The sequence below is a fragment of the Pelodiscus sinensis genome, chromosome 5 (assembly GCF_052426305.1).
Source record: "Pelodiscus sinensis isolate ZL-2025 chromosome 5, ASM5242630v1, whole genome shotgun sequence".
Lineage (NCBI taxonomy): Eukaryota > Metazoa > Chordata > Testudines > Trionychidae > Pelodiscus > Pelodiscus sinensis.
Window position 1 is genome coordinate 88402244 of NC_143056.1, and position 17223 is coordinate 88419466.

The 17223-nt window shown below is 42.3% G+C and overlaps 1 protein-coding gene and 1 long non-coding RNA gene across 11 annotated transcripts in view; one reads left to right on the forward strand and one right to left on the reverse strand.

Annotated features, from left to right (window-relative positions):
* SHANK2 (SH3 and multiple ankyrin repeat domains 2) overlaps positions 1–17223 on the forward strand; it is a 688250-nt gene that overhangs the window by 328444 nt on the left and 342583 nt on the right. The gene's annotated exons all lie outside the window — the stretch shown is intronic.
* LOC142829168 (uncharacterized) overlaps positions 7922–17223 on the reverse strand; it is a 33774-nt gene continuing 24472 nt past the window's right edge. Inside the window, exon 3 of the long non-coding RNA XR_016349682.1 lies at positions 7922–10613. This is a non-coding gene — a long non-coding RNA (uncharacterized LOC142829168). The remainder of the gene's footprint in view (positions 10614–17223) is intronic.

Genomic DNA, 17223 nt, shown 5'->3' on the forward strand with positions numbered 1-17223 from the left:
TTTCGCGATCGGGGCTTTTTTGCGCAAAACAAATCTGAGCTGTCTACACTGGCCCTTTTGCGCAAACGCTTTTGTGCAAAAGGACTTTTGCCCGAGCGGGAGCAGCATAGTATTTCCGCAAGAAGCACTGATTTCTTACATGATAGTCAGTGTTCTTGCGGAAATTCAAGCGGCCAGTGTAGACAGCTGGCAAGTTTTTCCGGAAAAGCAGCTGCTTTTGCGGAAAAACTTGCCAGTCTAGACACAGCCGTATTGTATAGAGAGCCTAGGAGTCTAACTTGAGTCTATGGACTCTGCTAAGCAAAAGGGCACCTAGACAGAGCATTAAAATGCTGATCATTTAAGTCCCCACTGTGGATCTAGCCTTAAGGCTCTAGTCTTGCAATTTGGTCTGTCTGGGTGAATCTGTATGCCCTTGAGGAACCTGCTGAAATCAGTGGGGCTCCATGTGGATTCAGGAGTTCATCCGCGAGTATGCAGTTGATTGTAAATTCATTCAGAGCAATTACTGTCTCTTTGTGTATCCTTGTGCACTGATGACACGACATAAGACTGGGTCATTGAATCCAATACCCTGTTATCACAGTTATATCAATCCTGTTCATAAATGTATGCAATGCCACCTTAAAATTAGTTAGATATTTTGCCCCTATTATTCCTATTGGGAGGCTGTTCGAGAACCTCACTTCTCTGATGGTTAAAATTTTCTGATTTCCAACCTAAATTTGTCAATGGCCAGTTTATACCCATTTGTACTTGTGCCAACACTGTCCTTTAACTTCAGTAGCTCTTGCCCTGCCCCGGGTGTGTTTATAAAGCACAATCATATCCTGCTATACTGACTGGTAGTAGTGTCTCTCATAAGGTAAGCTGCCATTAATTAGGAATATTAAAAAGCGGATAATTAAGTAACCTTGTAACCACTGAAAATCTTAGCAGTTGCATGGTTACACACTGTGGGCTCTGCAGCATGAAGCTTATACTGTAGTGCCTGCAGCTCAGCTTACTCTCCAAGAGTGGGGCTGGCAGCCAGTGCATGCCAGGAGCCATATTCTGGCTGCTGGCCCTTCTCCTGCTGGCCCGCTTCTCTAAGTTTTATACTACAGAGCCTGCAACATAGGGTGGTAGCTGGCTCTTCAAGAGCTAGTGTGCTTTTAAGCTGCCTGGCCACATCAGCTTCTGCTTGCTGCCCAGCTCCTGGGAAGTCAGCTGCCACCTCACGCAGTTGCCTCTGATACGTGAGCTTATTGGCTACCTTAACAATTACATGCTGGCTCCCAGCCCCACTCATGGGGAGCCTGCTGCTGCCTTGCACTGCTGCCTCTGTATCAGTGGTTAGGGGCACTTGGCTGTATCAGGGGCAGCAGTGCGGGGCAGCAGTGAGTGGGGCCAGGAGCCAGCATTTAACTGTTATGGTAGTCGATACACTCTTGCTTATTGGTTAACCGTTTAAACGGTTATAGCATTACATCCCTACCATTAATATATATTATTCTCTTTGGGTATGGAAAATAATTTGATAAACATAACAGACAAATTTTCTATAATTGCCTAAGAACTTGTGCCCTCACATAATTATAGGGTTGAAAGAGACCTGCGGAGGTCATCCAAGTCATGTGTAAGTTTTGTAAGTAGTTTTGAAACACAGCTCTCCCTTTTGGACTCTGAATGAACAAATTATGTGTAATACTTCATTGTGTAAAATACTATATATTGTTCTTAGTACTGACTATGTAAAGTCATGAGGGTCCACCAGTGATGCATGAGAAAAATGTGATGTATTAGAACAGTATGATTTCTGAAGTATCGTAGAAATTGGAAGAAATTGATGACTTAATTATCATATGTAGTTATCTCCTTTCTCCAAATGAAACAAATGCAGTGTAAGTTGACTGCTAAACCAGCAGAAGCAAGTCAGTACTCCCTTAGAGTAAAAATGCAAACATCAGATAGGAAAAAAGTTAATAAGGATGGTGAAAATTTTACAGATTAACTTCTATATTCTGGAACTATTTAAAGGACATTATCTAAGGAGTATCACAAACTTGCACAAGTTGTGAGAACTCACACCATAGACTGTGCAAAGTAACAGAGATTTTATTCCAGTTCTTTGCGGGGGGGAGAGATCCTCAATGTCCCAAATTTCACTGCAGAATTCAGCATTCTTCCTTCACCCAACAGCATAATAACCGTTTTTTTTCATAGAATTTCTATAAATGGGATTTCAGAATATTCCTCCAAGTATTCAGACTTCTCCACTAAATTTAGATAATCATTTTTAATAATAGCTTGTCACTGGTATGCCACAAATGAAAGAGAACTGATTTGTGGAAAAGCAAACTGCATTAAACATTACATTCTCAATAAAATTGTATGGGCAGATCTTCTTTGCCATGCTGTTATAAAATCTCTCTCCTAGAGACAACATGTTCACACCTTGGGCAGCTGTATCACTACTGAGATCCTTCCATAGGAATGGACTAGAGAGTACAATTATTGTGAAACCACCAGGCCTGCCCATTACTGATTTTTTCGTTCTCTCTCATGTGCTACAATTCATCTGCCACAACACAAGAACTGTCCTCAGTGACTCTAGGCAGACCATAATATGGTTCTTCCCAGTTTCCCCCTCTCTGTGACATGGCCCATTGTTCTGGCAAGGGGCCCCAGAACAACTGGTCATGAAATTTATACCCGATCAAATTCATGAGGTGGTTAACCCCTTATAGAGCTATCAGTTCAGACTATCTGCACACTTAGGCTATGTCTAGACTGCAAGCCTCTTTCGAAAGAGAGCGTCTAGACTGCACGCGGAACTTTCGAAGAAGCAAGATGCTTTTTCGAAAGAAAGCAGCAAGTGAGTCTGGATGCTCTCTTTCTAAAAAGCCCTGTTTGCTTTCAAGAACGCCTTTTTTCGAAAGAGCACTTTCGAAAAAAGGCATTTTTCCTCGTGAAATGAGGTTTACCGCCGTCGAAAGAAAAGCCGCATTCTTTCGATTTAATTTTGAAAGAACGAGGCTGCAGTCTAGACGCAGGTGAAGTTTTTTCGAAAAAAGGCTACTTTTTTTGAAAAAACCCCTGAGTCTGGACATAGCCCAAGGCAGATATCATTTCATTGGTTACAAAAGAGTCATGTTTTTAAACTTTTCTTCGCTATCAAGATGCTATCACTTCGTTATCAAGTGTTTGTAAATGAAAATTTAGATTTGTCTTTCTTCTTGTGACTCTTGGATCTAAGTGAAATCCAGCTCACTTAATTAGCCTCATTAACACAGATCCTACAATTGACAGGAATGGTAGAAAGAAGAGCAGCATAATAGAGACAGTGGATTTCAGGAAGGCAGATTTTAATAAACTAAGAGAGATGGTTGGAAAAATCTCATGGGAAGCAAGACTAAGAGGAAAAACAACTGAAGAGAGTTGGCAGTTTTTCAAAGGGACATTAATAAGGCCCCTAAAGCAAACTCTTCCACTGTGTAAGACAGATAGAAGATATGGCAGGAGAACATCTTGGATCAACCAGGAGATCATATATGATCTAAAAAACAAAAAGGAGTCGTATAAAAAGTGGAAACTAGGACAAATTACAAAGGATGAATATAAGCAAATAACACAAGTATGCAGTGGCAAGATAAGAAAGGCAAAGGCACAAAACAAGCTCAATCTAGCTAGAGATGTAAAAGGTAACAAAAAGACATTCTACAAATATATTAGAAGCAAGAGGAAAACCAAGGATAGGGTAGGCCCATTGCTCAGTGAAGAGGGAAAAACAATAACAGGAAGCTTGGAAATGACAGAGGTGCTCAATTACTTCTTTGTTTCTGTTTTTGTCAAGATTGATGGTGACGGGATGCCCAACAGAGTGAATGCTAGTGGAAATAGGGTAGATTTAAAAGTTAAAATTAAAAAAATAATTAAATATTACTTACACGCCTTCAGGTTACCAGGGCCTGATAAAATGCATCCTAGAATTCTCAAGGAGCTGATAGAGGAGGTATCTGAGCCTTTAGCTATCATCTTTGAAAAGTCATGGAAATGGGGAGAGATTCCAGAAAACTGGAAAAGAGCAGATATAGTGTCCATCTATAAAAAGGGAAATAAAAACAACCCAGGAAACTACAGACCAGTCAGTTTACTTTCTGCGCCAGGAAAGATAAAATGGAGCAAATAATAAAGGAATTCATTTGCAAACAACTGGAAGGTAATAAGGTGATAGGTAACAGCCAGCATGGATTTGTAAAGAACAATTCATGTCAAACAAATCTGAAAGCTTCCTTTCATAAGATAAGAAGGCTTATGGATAAGGAAGAAGCAGTGGACATGGTACACCTAGATTTTTATAAAGCATTTGATACAGTCTCGCATAACCTTTTTATCAATAAACTAGCAAAATACAACCTAGATGGTGTTACTATAATGTGGGTACATAACTGGCTGGATAACCATTCTCAGAGAGTAATTATTAATGGTTCACAATCGTGCTGGAAAGTGGGGCTGCACAGAGGTCTGTTTTGGAACCAGTTCTGTACAATATCTTCATCAGTGCTTTAGATGATGGCTTAGAGCAGGGCTACTCAACATGCGTCCCATGGGCCACATGTGGCCCACAGCCCATTGGTTTGTGGCCCGCGGGTGGGAGCCAAAACAAAAAAGTAGTCAATATAATGGTGTTCTGTTAATATGTGTTTTCGTAGTTAAATTCCTGGACTGTCATTGCTGATTAAAAGTGCTGTTGTATGGATGGAAATTAGGTAAATATTGCATTTAATTAACATCAGCAGAACTGACTTAAATGGGGCCTGCTTGTTGTGTAGTCTTGCCTTAATCTTTGTATTCATGCCCATCAGTGTGAAAGAAGCTATTTGCATCTATATTTGGTATTTGCAACCACACTTAAGTTGCAGCCCTCGGCATGTGCTGTTACTATCATTGTGGCACCCGGGGCTTCCAAAGTTGAGTAGCCCTGGCATAGAGAGTATGATTATTAAGTTTGCAGATGATACCAAGCTTGGAAGGGTTGGAAGTATTTTGGAGCATAGGATCATAATTCAAAATGATCTGGACAAACTAGAGAAATATTCGGAGGTAAAAAAGATGAAGTTTAATAAGGACAAATGCAAAGTACTCTACTTGGGAAGGTACAATCAATTTCATTTATACAGAATGGGAAGTGACTGTCTAGAAAGGAGTACTGCAGAAAGGGATCTAGGGGTCATAATGGATCACAAGCTAAATATGAGTCAACAATGTGACACTGTTGCAGAAAAAGCAAACATGATTCTGGGATGCATTAACAGGAGTGTTGTGAGCAAGACACAAGAAATCATTCTTCCACTCTACTCTGCACTGATTAGACCTCAGTTGGAGTATTATGTCCAGTTCTGGGCACCATATTTCAAGTAAGATGTGGAAAAAATGGAGCAGATCCAAAGAAGAGCAACACAAATGGTTAAACATGACCTATGAGGGAAGACGGAAAGAACTAGGTTTGTTTAATTTGGAAATGAGAAGACTGAGAGGGGACATGATAACAGTTTTCAAGTATTTATAAGGGAGTATTTCTACACTTCAGCATTATTTCAAAATATCTTATTTCAAAATAGTTATTTCAAAATATTTCAAAATAACGCGTCTACACACAAAATGCATTTTGAAATTGCATTTTGCTATTTTGAAATAGCACGTCTACTCTGAGTGGACTCTGAATCGCATTTAAGGCTGGCTGGAACCACTTCCAGCAGGGCACCAGGTCAGGACATATTGTGTGGGGCTGCTGCCTGAGGCTATCTGAGGTCTGTGCTTAAAGGGACCCCCCTGGACAGTCAGTTCTCAGGTTTCCCTGCTTGCTTGCCTACCTCGATGAAGGACAGCAAAGCATTTTGTTTCTGCATGCTTTGGTTGCCCTCACTTGGGACACCACAGCACTCTGCAACTTGAAGCCAGAGCTGCCCCTGGGCACTCTGGTGCTTCTCTTGGATGCGTTTCTGCGAGCCTGGCTGCACTTTCTGCATGCTGCCATCCGGGAGGTCCATCGGGGGGCTGTCAGTATCCAGGAGGCTCTGCAGGAGAACTTCTACCCTGAGGAGCACTAAGAGCCTTCCTGGTGTGCCCCTCTGGGGGCTTGTGCCTCATTCCTCCCTCACGTCCTTCAACTTACCCCACCCTTTCTGATGTCAAATAAAATACACATATTTTCATGAACACAAACTCTCTTTATTTAACAAAACTGGGGGGGAGGGAATGAAACTCTGGTGAGACTGGGGAAAGAAGGCGGGAGAGGGGAGAAGAGAGGGTAGGAGAGGGGAAGGAGAAACCTGGGAGAAGGTAGCTGGAAGGGAGAAGAAAGGGAAAGAAGAGGGAGGGGAAACTCAGGGCTCAGGGTTGGGGGTCTCACCAGACCAACTTGATTGTCATGCAAACCTGCTCCTGGGTTTGTATGTGGCATTTGGTGGCCAGGCTGGCAGCTATCCTGCCATAGACGGCCGCATTCCTCTGTTTAGTGTGGAGATCATGGACGTTGGGGGCATCCCCCCGAAACCTTAATAAGGTCCATGATCTCCACTGTGGACCAGGAAGGCACCCACCTTCTCTGGGCCCTGGCTAGCTCCTGAGAGCTGACAGACTGCTCCTGGGGAGCAGTGGAGGGCTGTCTACCAGTGGCTTGCTGGCTCATGTTTTGGGGCCACTGGGTCTGGGGCAGTGACTGCTGGCTCTGGGCTGGCAGGCTTGGAGCTGGCACAGGCACTGTGGCCAGAGTCTACCCTTTTAAGGGCTCTGGGGAGCAGGGGACAGAGATAAGTATTCTTGGTTGAGGCTGGAGTGGCCACCAGGGCAACCTATTAAGGCTGGAGACCCCCTATTTCAAAATAAGTGTCTACACAGCACTTATTTCGAAATAGCTATTTTGAATTTGGCGTTATTCCTCGTAGAATGAGGTTTACCAAATTTGAAATAAGCACTCTGCTATTTCAAAGTTATTTTGAAATAATGGCTGTTATTTCGAAATAACTTTGCTGTGTAGACATACCCAGGGTGTTGCAAGGAGGAGGGAGAAAAATTGTTCTCCGTGGCCTCTTATGATAGGACAAGAAGCAATGGGCTTAAACTGCAGCAAGGGAGGTTTAGGTTCGATATTAGGAAAAACTTCCTAACTGTCAGGGTGGTTAAACACTGGAATAAATTGTCTAGGAAGGCTTTGGAATCTCCATCACTAGAGATATTTAAGAGCAGCTTGAATAGACATCTGTCAGGGATGATCAAGATGGTGCTTGGTCCAGCTGTGAGGGCAGGGGATTGGACGACAGATCTCTCGAAATCCAGTTCTAATATTCTACAATTTGTCTGCTTTTATAGATATATAAAATATAGATATATATGTCTTGCTTTCTGTTGTTTCCACTCCACTTCATCTGATGAAGTAGATTTTGCCCATGAAAGCTCATGATTCTATATATTTTGGTTAGACCTTAAGGGTATGTCTAGGCTATGGTTTTTTTCGAAAGGAGATATGCAAATTCTGTGCTAATTTGCATATCTCCTTTCGATCACTTTTTCAAAAGTAGGTTTTTCCAAAGTGAAAGTAGTCTGGATGCCTTTTTTTTAAACCCCTTTTTTGAAAAACCATGTAAACCTAAAAAAAAATACATCCAGACTACTTTAACTTTTGAAAAACCCACTTTCGAAAAAGTGATCGGAAGAAGATATGCAAATTAGCGCTGAATTTGCACCTCTCCTTTTGAAAAAGAGTAGTCTAGACATACCCTAAGGTGTTACAGGTCTACTTGTGGTTTTCAAAGTTCCAGACTAAATGCCTACCCCTCTGAGATTCTTCTATAGAAGCAAAATGTGCACTTGCAATATTATATTTGGATGTCAAACCATTATATATGGTAGTCTAATGCAAGGGCACTTTATACCAGTCTTGTGATTTGGAGGGGGAAAAAAGCTCAGGAAACCACATTTGCGTTAGCTACTGGTGTTAACTTAGAGCTGTCTTACATTCAAACATGGGGGAAATACTTTCATTCTTTCAAGACTAGAAGCAGTGATGGAGGTAAGGGCACTTGATTGGAGGTGCATTGGCAAGCCAATCAACAAAGCAGCTGATTTAGCACCTCAATGCATAATATTCAAGCAGTTTTTAAGAACCCTGTGTAGATGAGACTGCAATATGAACTCCAATTTTGCCTCAAGTAATGAGAGTTTAATGAATGAACATACCACAATTAATTTCTCTGTCTTATCCTGTCTCACAAAGCAGATGTTTTGTCAGCAATGATAAACACCAGTTTGTGAAAGGGTTTCTAGTGAGTTCACTGCTCCTGAACTGTTTAATTGTTCAAGTAATACAAAGCCTCAGTTTTACTTATCAACCAAATAAAACACTGAACACTGTATGCTTCCCACTCAACCCTGCCAGTGTAATCATTTCTGATTGAGAGCGTGATAGGTGAGAAAGGTGTGCACAGTTAGGGCTTGTCTTCACTACTGGGGTCAATGTAATAGGAGTCAATGTAGCTTAGGTCAACTTATCCCGGTGCCCCACTGCACTGTATCAATGGGACATGCTCTCTGGTTGACTTAAGTTACTCTTCTTTGTGAGCTGAAGTACCAAAATCAGCTAGAGGGAGCTGTGCCTTTGGTTTACAAGACTTCACTAGATCCACTAACTCAATAATTGCTGTGTCAATTGCTTCAGATGTGAGCTCCCTGTTAGTGAAGACAAGCCCTCTTTCAGTCACTGGTCTTTCTACTGAGACTTAATAAAGAGTATGAGGTGAAAATTTGCAAGATGGACTGAGAATACCAATTTGTTTTCCACAGTTCATTTAATATGTTTCAAAATATAATGGTTCTCTTTTATCTAATGACCTGAGTTAAATTCATAGATGTAACCCAGAATGAAGATTTTGTATTCCTTGAATAATAACCAAATCCATCCAACTCCTTCAAAATCATAGAACTATATAAGGATTAAGTCTTAATTAGAAGGAAACATGAAAAATAACCACAATCAACCTAAGCCTGTGGCTTCTGGGAAGCAAAATTAAGGCCCAAGAATTTTGTTTTTAAGTATATATCTGAATTTGATGTCAGCTATCTTTTAACTGTGATGGTGTACATTTTTATTCAGATATTTTCGGGCTGTCCCCACTTCTCGGCTGAGATGCACTTCAACCTTTTCACTCTGATTTTCATGGTTTCTAAGAGCCACGTAAGAAAGTCTTTAATCATCAGAAAAGGGCAGTACAATTCCCTAAAGCATTGAAATAAGATAAAAATAAATATGAACTACAGAGCAACATAAAAATAAAATCAAAGAATAGGCTAATCTTTGGATATTATGCTTTACCAAAAAATCTGGAATTTCTGTAGTGGTGAGTCAATCATGTAAGCATGGTTCTTCCTGTCCATGATTCTTTCTGTCACTTTTCTGTATTTCCACCAAGTTTCTGTACAGGAGAGCACAAGCATAAACTCTCAGAAAATCCAAGTGCAGTTGTTCTATTTTCATGCTCCCGTTAATCCTGGGCTTTGTCATTTCCCATTGATCTTTCCATTTTATCTAACTTGCAGATGCTATCTTTCAGGTATGGGATTAACTGTTTGGTTATGGCAGCAAAAATGCAGGTAATAAGCATTCATATAAAATATATAAAACTACCTTCTGAGCTTCTGCTTAGAACAGTCTAGAAAATATCAGGCAGAGAATGTGATGTTAAATTATCATGCCTCAGTGGGTTACACCTGAAAATAGTAGATTCAGGAGAAATTGCTGAGAAATGGGTCAAATCCACCCAAATTAGTGATTATTCTCCTATTCAATATACCAGTCTAGTAACAAAAGTAAACTTCTGTCTAACCTCGCTGGTTAACAAGAAATTAGAAATGCAGTCTCCTTAGCTATCCCATTCTACGTTTCACTCCCAGAATCTAGACTTAATGATGAGTAGTTATTTAAAATCAATTTAATCAAACAAATGGTTCTTCTAATCCTAGCCTTATAGTCAGTTCAGTTTATAACTCAGATTTTACTCAATATTCATGCTGTTATCAGTTATTTGGTATTCAATATCTAAAGGTTTATTTATATGGGAAAAGAAAGAAGAGAGAATTAAAATGGTCAAAGAAATCAACTACATACAACCATTGCAGAGTTCTTGTATCAGGTGAGAAGCAATGATGGAATGAACAACTGGCTTGTAAAGTTTCTGGTAATTTCCAAAAGATCAGAAGGTCCTTAGCCCATTGGTGGGAATACAAGTCCAGAGATAAGAGCAGGAGAGAGGCCAAATGGATATGCCTCCTGGGATTTGTATACCTTCTTCTATGTGGAGGGAAGTTCTCATTATTAGCTTGTGAAAAATTACAGGCTCCAGATGCTGTTCAGGTCACATGAGGAAGTCACTGCCCTTGCATGTTTCTGTATCTCATAGGAGCAGCCAATACCTATACTCTGGTTAAAATGTCTATAGGAAGGCCCATCAGGCAGGGACAGACTTCTTCTAAGGTCTAATTTCTGAGCTGACTATCCGTTAATGGACCATCAACTTGAATAGTCTATTTACAACACGCTGGTCAGACGGGATGTAAATTACCTTGTAGATATTATCCTAGGAGCAAACACAATTGAAATATTGGTACACAGTCAATAGTCATCAGTTTAGATACAAAGATGACACATACAAACAGAAACAACAAGGAGCTTTGTGGCCCCTTAGGCTATGTCTACACTGCAATGCTATTTCAGGATACCAGAGTATCCTGACATAGCTATCTCACGTCTTCACAACAAGCCTGTTATTTCAGGCTCGCTATTCTGACATTCCTATAAACCTCATTCCACGAGGAGAAAGGGACATTTCAGAATAGTTGGTTATTTCGAAATTTGGCACTTGTATATGTTTTACCATTCCTGATACCTAAATTGTGTCCATTTCTCCTTTGGCATAAAGATGGTGTGGTTTTGCCAATATACATGGCAGAGGGGCATTGCTGTCACTTGATGGTATATATCATATTAGTAGATTTGCAGATGGATGAGCTCAAGACAAGTTTTCTTGAGGGGTATCTGTGTTAGTCTGTTTTAGCAAAAAGAACAAGGAGTCCTGTGGCACCTTAAAGGCTAACACATTTTGCTAAAACAGATTAATAACATGGCTATACCTCTGAAACTTGTTTCCCATTGATGTAGCACTTTTTAGTTGGGTGAGTTAGATTGGTATAACTATATCACTTGGGTATATGGATTTTTCACACCCCTGAGTAACATAGTTATACCAATATAGGTCGGTCTTAATTCTGAACTTATTCTTTCCCTATTTTAGTCTCAGATTTTACTGCATTTACACTGATGTTCAGTATGCTGGTCATCCAATCACTGAAAACATCTCTGGTGAAAACTAAGGATGTTAAATTGCGTTTAATCAGCTAATCAAGTAGTCGATGGAATTTCCGATTACTTGATTAGTTGATATGGGGGGAAACTGCAGAGCCACAGTGGGGTTAGCTCCTGGCCCTGGCAACTCTTACTACATTTAAAAGGCAGAGGCACAGCGACTGGGACCAGGCACCAACCAGGACAGCTGAGTCCTGGCTCACCCCTGGTTACCTGATGCACCTCTGCCTCCCCTCCTACCCCACACCCCCAAGGAGACAGTGCTGGGGCAAATCAGGTTTTAAGCCAGCTCCCCTCCCACCCCCAGCACCACCTCCTGCTGCCACCCCTGCTGTCTCAGATAGGCAGCAAGGAGGGGGAGAAGTGACTGATCAAGTAGTGACTTGACTATCCAATAAGCCTGGGCTTACTCAACTACTCGACTAGTCCTTACATCCCTAGTGAAAACTGAAACAAAAGACATCGAACACTTTAGCCATTGCTGTGTTTTCTGCTATAATTTCCCCCTCATCATTGAGTAAGGAGTATCCTCTTTCCTTGTCATCATCTTGCTTCTAATGTATTTGTAAAATCTTTGTTTGTTACTTTGTATGTCCCTAGCAAGTTTAATCTCATTTTGTACATTGGCTGGCTAATTTGTCCTTGCATGCTTTTGTATGTGTGTGTGTGCGCGCACGCATTTGTTTTATAAAGAGAAGCGGGAAGTAGTATCTTTTATTGGGCCAATTTCTGTTGGTGACAAAGACAAGCTTTTGAGCTTACAGAGACCTTCTTCAAATCTGGGGAATGTAGATTCAGAATGTAGATTCTCAGTGTCACAGCTAAATATAAGATGTAACAGATTGCTTAGCATAAATAGATAACACAGATTTCAAGGGACTATTCAAGGTGAAGTGGCAGTTACCATCTCCTCATTTTTGGGGCGAGAGGCTGGAGGGGGTGTTTTGTAAGGTATAAATTGTTGCACTGGGCCATAAATCCATTGTCTCTACTCAGTCCTTGATTTTTAGTGTCTAGCAAAGTTAATAATTTAAGCTCCCAGGTGTGGTTTAAGTTTCCCTGGAAGATGAGGACTCAGAGGTTAGATGTAGAATAATGGCTTTTGTGAGAAGTGTTTTTTACAGGAGCGGCCCGAGGCTGGCTGCGGCAGCTGGCGCCCCAGGCGGAAGGCGCGATTGGCGCCCCTGCCTGCACAGCTGTCAATGGCCCCGGCGCCCCGTGACATCATCATCAGGCGCCCAGGCCGGGGGCGCCCTAGGCAACTGCCTAGTTTGCCTAGGCTCACGGGCCACCCCTGGTCTTTTATTATTTTTCTGTCCAAGTTCATTTAAGAGTTTTGTGCTTTTCTGTATCACCCACATAGTTGTTATGGGGGCATTTAGTGCACTGGATAAGGTGTACCACATTTTCTCATATGCAAGTCTAATTTTGCTAGACACTAAAAGTCCTGGACTAAATAGAGACACTGGATTTATGGCTTATTACAATAATCTATAACCCTCTAAACCTGCCCCCAGATTTACTCTTTCATTCTGTGACTGAAAGGGTGTTAATTGACCACTACACCTCCAATGGTCCCTTAATATATATGTTAACTACTTATGCTAAATAATGTTTCAACTTGTAGTTGTCTGTGACATTCTGAGCACATTTCCCAGCTCTGATGAAGAGCATGGCATAAGCTTAGACTCTCGTCTCTCTTACCAACAGAAGTCGATACTATAAAAGTTTTTTCCTTAACCACCTTGTCTCTAATATCCTGGGACCAAAACAGTTACAATAACACTTTTTTATACTCATACTTCATAACTTGAATCAGTTTCCACTTTTTGCCTGACTTTGTTAGGAGTTTCATATCTTTCAATATTTCCTATTTCCTACCTTTTCTATAACAAATTACATCATAAGCTAGCAGCAAGGAGGAGCTTGTTAATTTCTCATTCATGATTAGTACACCTTTTGTGAATGGCAAGATATTTGCCTGCAATAAAGCCCTGAGCCTGAAAGATATGTGCATAGATTTAACTCTACACACTCCAGTGCATGTAATAGAGACATGACAGTTCACTCCACACAGGAATTTGCCCCTGTGAGTGATCCCATTAAAATCAATGTGCATAACAGTAATCATGTACCGGATGGGAACCTAAAAGAGCAAGGATAATATATCGCTACATTTACTTTGCATATTTATTTTATCATTATGTTTCAGATCAATTTAATAGTGCATACATTTTCATATTTAAATAGTAAGCACATGTACCATAGTATGTAAAAATAATAAAGTCTTATTAAATCTTTGTTTAGTGATTGAGGAAAGAGAAGTAGGTTTTTGTATACATATTAGGGAGATTTATTGTATTCAAAAGTTGTTGTTCAAAGGTATTTCTGCATATCACTTAAGTACTTAAAAATTAGTATTTTTTTAAGATATTTGATAGTCTCCAGATATTTGATAGCCAAATCTGAGGATTCTGCTCTTCTGGGATTTTGAAGTCTCTTATATATTCTCAAACATAAGCTCATTCATTCATAAACCAACCCCCCCAAATTACAGGAAAAAAATGTTAAAAAGTCAATGACCTATTTATAAGCTGACTCTATATCAGCAATTTACAAACTTTTGGTCCCAGCTTGTCAGCACATTGGGTCATTTTGTTCACCTGAAGTGACTGCATGCTCCCAGAGTCACTGTTTCTGGCCAACTGAAGTGGTGGGGAGTGGCAGCCAGCAAGTCCCTCAACCCACGCTGCTTCCCATGGTACCCAATAGCTGCTGTTCACTGTTCACAACCAATGGGAGCTGAGGGAAGTGGCATGAGCCAAGGGACATACTGGTCACCACTTCTCGCAGATCTCATTGACCTTGAACAGCAAATGGCAGTGACTGGAAGTCAAATGCTCCATGCCTGCAGACACTCCAGACATATAAAACGTCCCAGTGGGCCAGCTGTTTGCCCTGCTGGGCTGGGAACTGAAGTTTGCCAACCCTACCACCAGTGGAAAAAATAAATTTGAAGCACAATAATCCAATCATAAACTGACCCCCCACTCTTTGCAGTGTGAGTTTTTACCAAAAAACTTTGGCTTATGATCGAGTATATACAGTATTTAAGAAAGGCTGATGAAAATTTATTTTGGTATCAGTCTCTCAAATCTGTCTAGTCTAATAATTCCTTTGTTCACAAATATAGATCCATCAGAAGACACTGTAAGTTGATCTGAACTGGTCTTTACATGAACGCTTTATTAAACTTATTGTGTTATTTGGTCTTAGCTGCTTTTTTTAATCCTGAAGAAGCCCCAGAATTTGTCCCTGTGTCATTTGTTCAATCATATTTCACTTGCATATGCATGCCTATACAGATGCTATTTGCATTGGAATGAAACTCCTATTAAAACTATTCTATTTATACAGGCAGTCCCCGGGTTATGTACAAGATAGGGACTGTAGGTTTGTTCTTAAGTTGAATCTGTACGTAAGTCGGAACTGGCCTCCAGATTCAGCCGCTGCTGAAACTGATCCGTTTCAACAGCGGCTGAATCTGGACGCCAGTTCTGACTTACATACAGATTCAACTTAAGAACCCCAGGCATCCCCAAGTCAGCTGCTGCTGAAACTGATCAGCGGCTGATTCCAGGAAGCCCTGGGGCAGGAGCTTCCTGTAGTCAGCCATTGGTCAGTTTCAGCAGCAGCTGACTTGGGGACATCTGGGGCAGAGCAGCTGGGGTGCTGCTGGGTTGGTCCAGTAGCGCCGCCGCTCCTCGGTGCTACTGGACCAACCCAGCAGCACCCCAGCTGCTCTGCCCCAGGTGTCCTGATTCAGTTGCTGCTGAAACTGATCAGCAGCGGCTGAATCAGGACTCCTGGGGCAGAGCAGCTGGGGTGCTGCCGGGTTGGTCCAGTAGCGCCAAGGAGCGGTGCTGCGGGACCAACCGGCAGTGCCCCACCTGCTCTACCACAGGCCCGGGGCTTTGCTCCACGTCTCCCTGGTCTGCTGGGGGGGGCCACTAGCTGCGCGCCCCCCCCCCAGCAGACCAGGGACACGGGGAGCAAAGTCGCAGCGGGACACTCGGGGGCAAGAAAAGCTGCTCTGGGTGCCCCTGGTCTGCTGGGGACCATCGCCAGCAGACCAGGGACACCCGGAGCAAAGCCGGGGAGGTGGAGGGGTCCCGCGCCTCTGAGGCTTTGCTCTGGCAAAGCCTCAGAGGCGCGGCACCCCTCCGCCTCCCCGGCTTTGCTCCGGGTGTCCCTGGTCTGCTGGAGACAGTCCCCAGCAGACCAGAGGCACCGGGAGCAAAGCGGCAGCGGCGGCGGGGTGCCGCGCCTCTGAGGCTTTGCCAGAGCAAAGCCTCAGAGGCGCGGGACCCCTCCACCTCCCCGGCTTTGCTCCAGGTGTCCCTGGTCTGCTGGCGACGGTCCCCAGCAGACCAGGGGCACCCAGAGCAGCTTTTCTTGCCCCGGAGGTTGTGGTGGCGGGACCGCTGCGCTCTGGGCAGTCCCGCTGCCTGCGAGCTCCGGGGCGAGAAAGCCCTGTTCGTAAGTGTGGATCCGACATAAGTCGGATCCGCGTAACTCGGGGACTGCCTGTAAATCAGTACTGACTAAATTAAAATAATTGGTGTCCTGTGTCTTGAAATTATATAGCCTAACACTTCTTAGGCACTCAGTTACTTCAGTGGACAGTATCAGTAGAATACGTTGTTAAAGTACAGCAGGATAGATCCCAGAGTGATGATTATTCTGACATGTTCATAAAGCCATGTCTCATTCTCTTCTGAGATTTTCTAATACTAGGCAAAACATTTGTTTCTTTATCTTCTTTCAGCCATCTGAGTCATCCAAAATAAAAGGCTTCATAGCAGTTGAGGCTGCATTTAAAAGAAAACACTTTCAAAACACTGACTAATTCTGTGAGACATAATCTTTGAGAATTTAAAGGAGGTGAGAAGGGCGCCTGCTCACCGAAGGAACAGCGCTATAATACTGATACAAGAAAATATGCCTGGGTAGCAGTTATCCTGATGGTTTTTGACTGCAGCCTCACATCCTAAAATGAGTTGAGTTTCTGTCCTTGGCCTTTTCAACAACCTCTACAAGTGATCAAAGAGAGAAGAAAATACATCTTCTATTCCTTCTGGTACATTGAGCTATCAATTGAAAACTTTAAGAGAACTTGTTGAAGAATATTTTAGTTGTCAATGGCTGATCATATCAATACAGGTTCAGCCTCTCTGGTCTGGTGGCTAGAAATGGGGGGATGACTGGGAGTCCAACAGCAGAGAGGCTGGAAGGCAGGAGCCAGGCCAGGGTTGAAGGTGGGCCTGCAGCCCAGTGGTATGGAGCTTGGCCAAGGCCCAGGAGTGGAGACTGGCATCTGGGGCCAGCAGCTGTAAGGGGAGCCAAAAAGTGGGGACCAGCAGCTAGGAGGGAAGCCTGGGGATGGTGAGGCTTGAGCTGCCTTTGCCTGGCAAACTCCCTTGTTTGGGACTGGTCAGATCTCAGGTGTGCTAGACCAGGGAGGGGAAACCTGTATCATGGAAATGAGCAAATATATTTTGGGTCATAAAAAAACTTAGATTGTTTGGCATTTGTTTATATACCAATTTTAGCTCTGATTTAGAACTGAAAATCCATATTGGAAGAGCACTGCCCTTTGAGCTTCACTGACTTCAGTTTAGGATTGAGCCCTAAATTTACCTCTGAAGTTTAGTTTTCTAGATTTAATTAATTAAAGAATTAATACAATATCTGTTTGACTATATTCTTAAATAGTCAAAAAAGGGTACCAGATCAACATTGACTATCTTGTTTTTTTCAAGCTG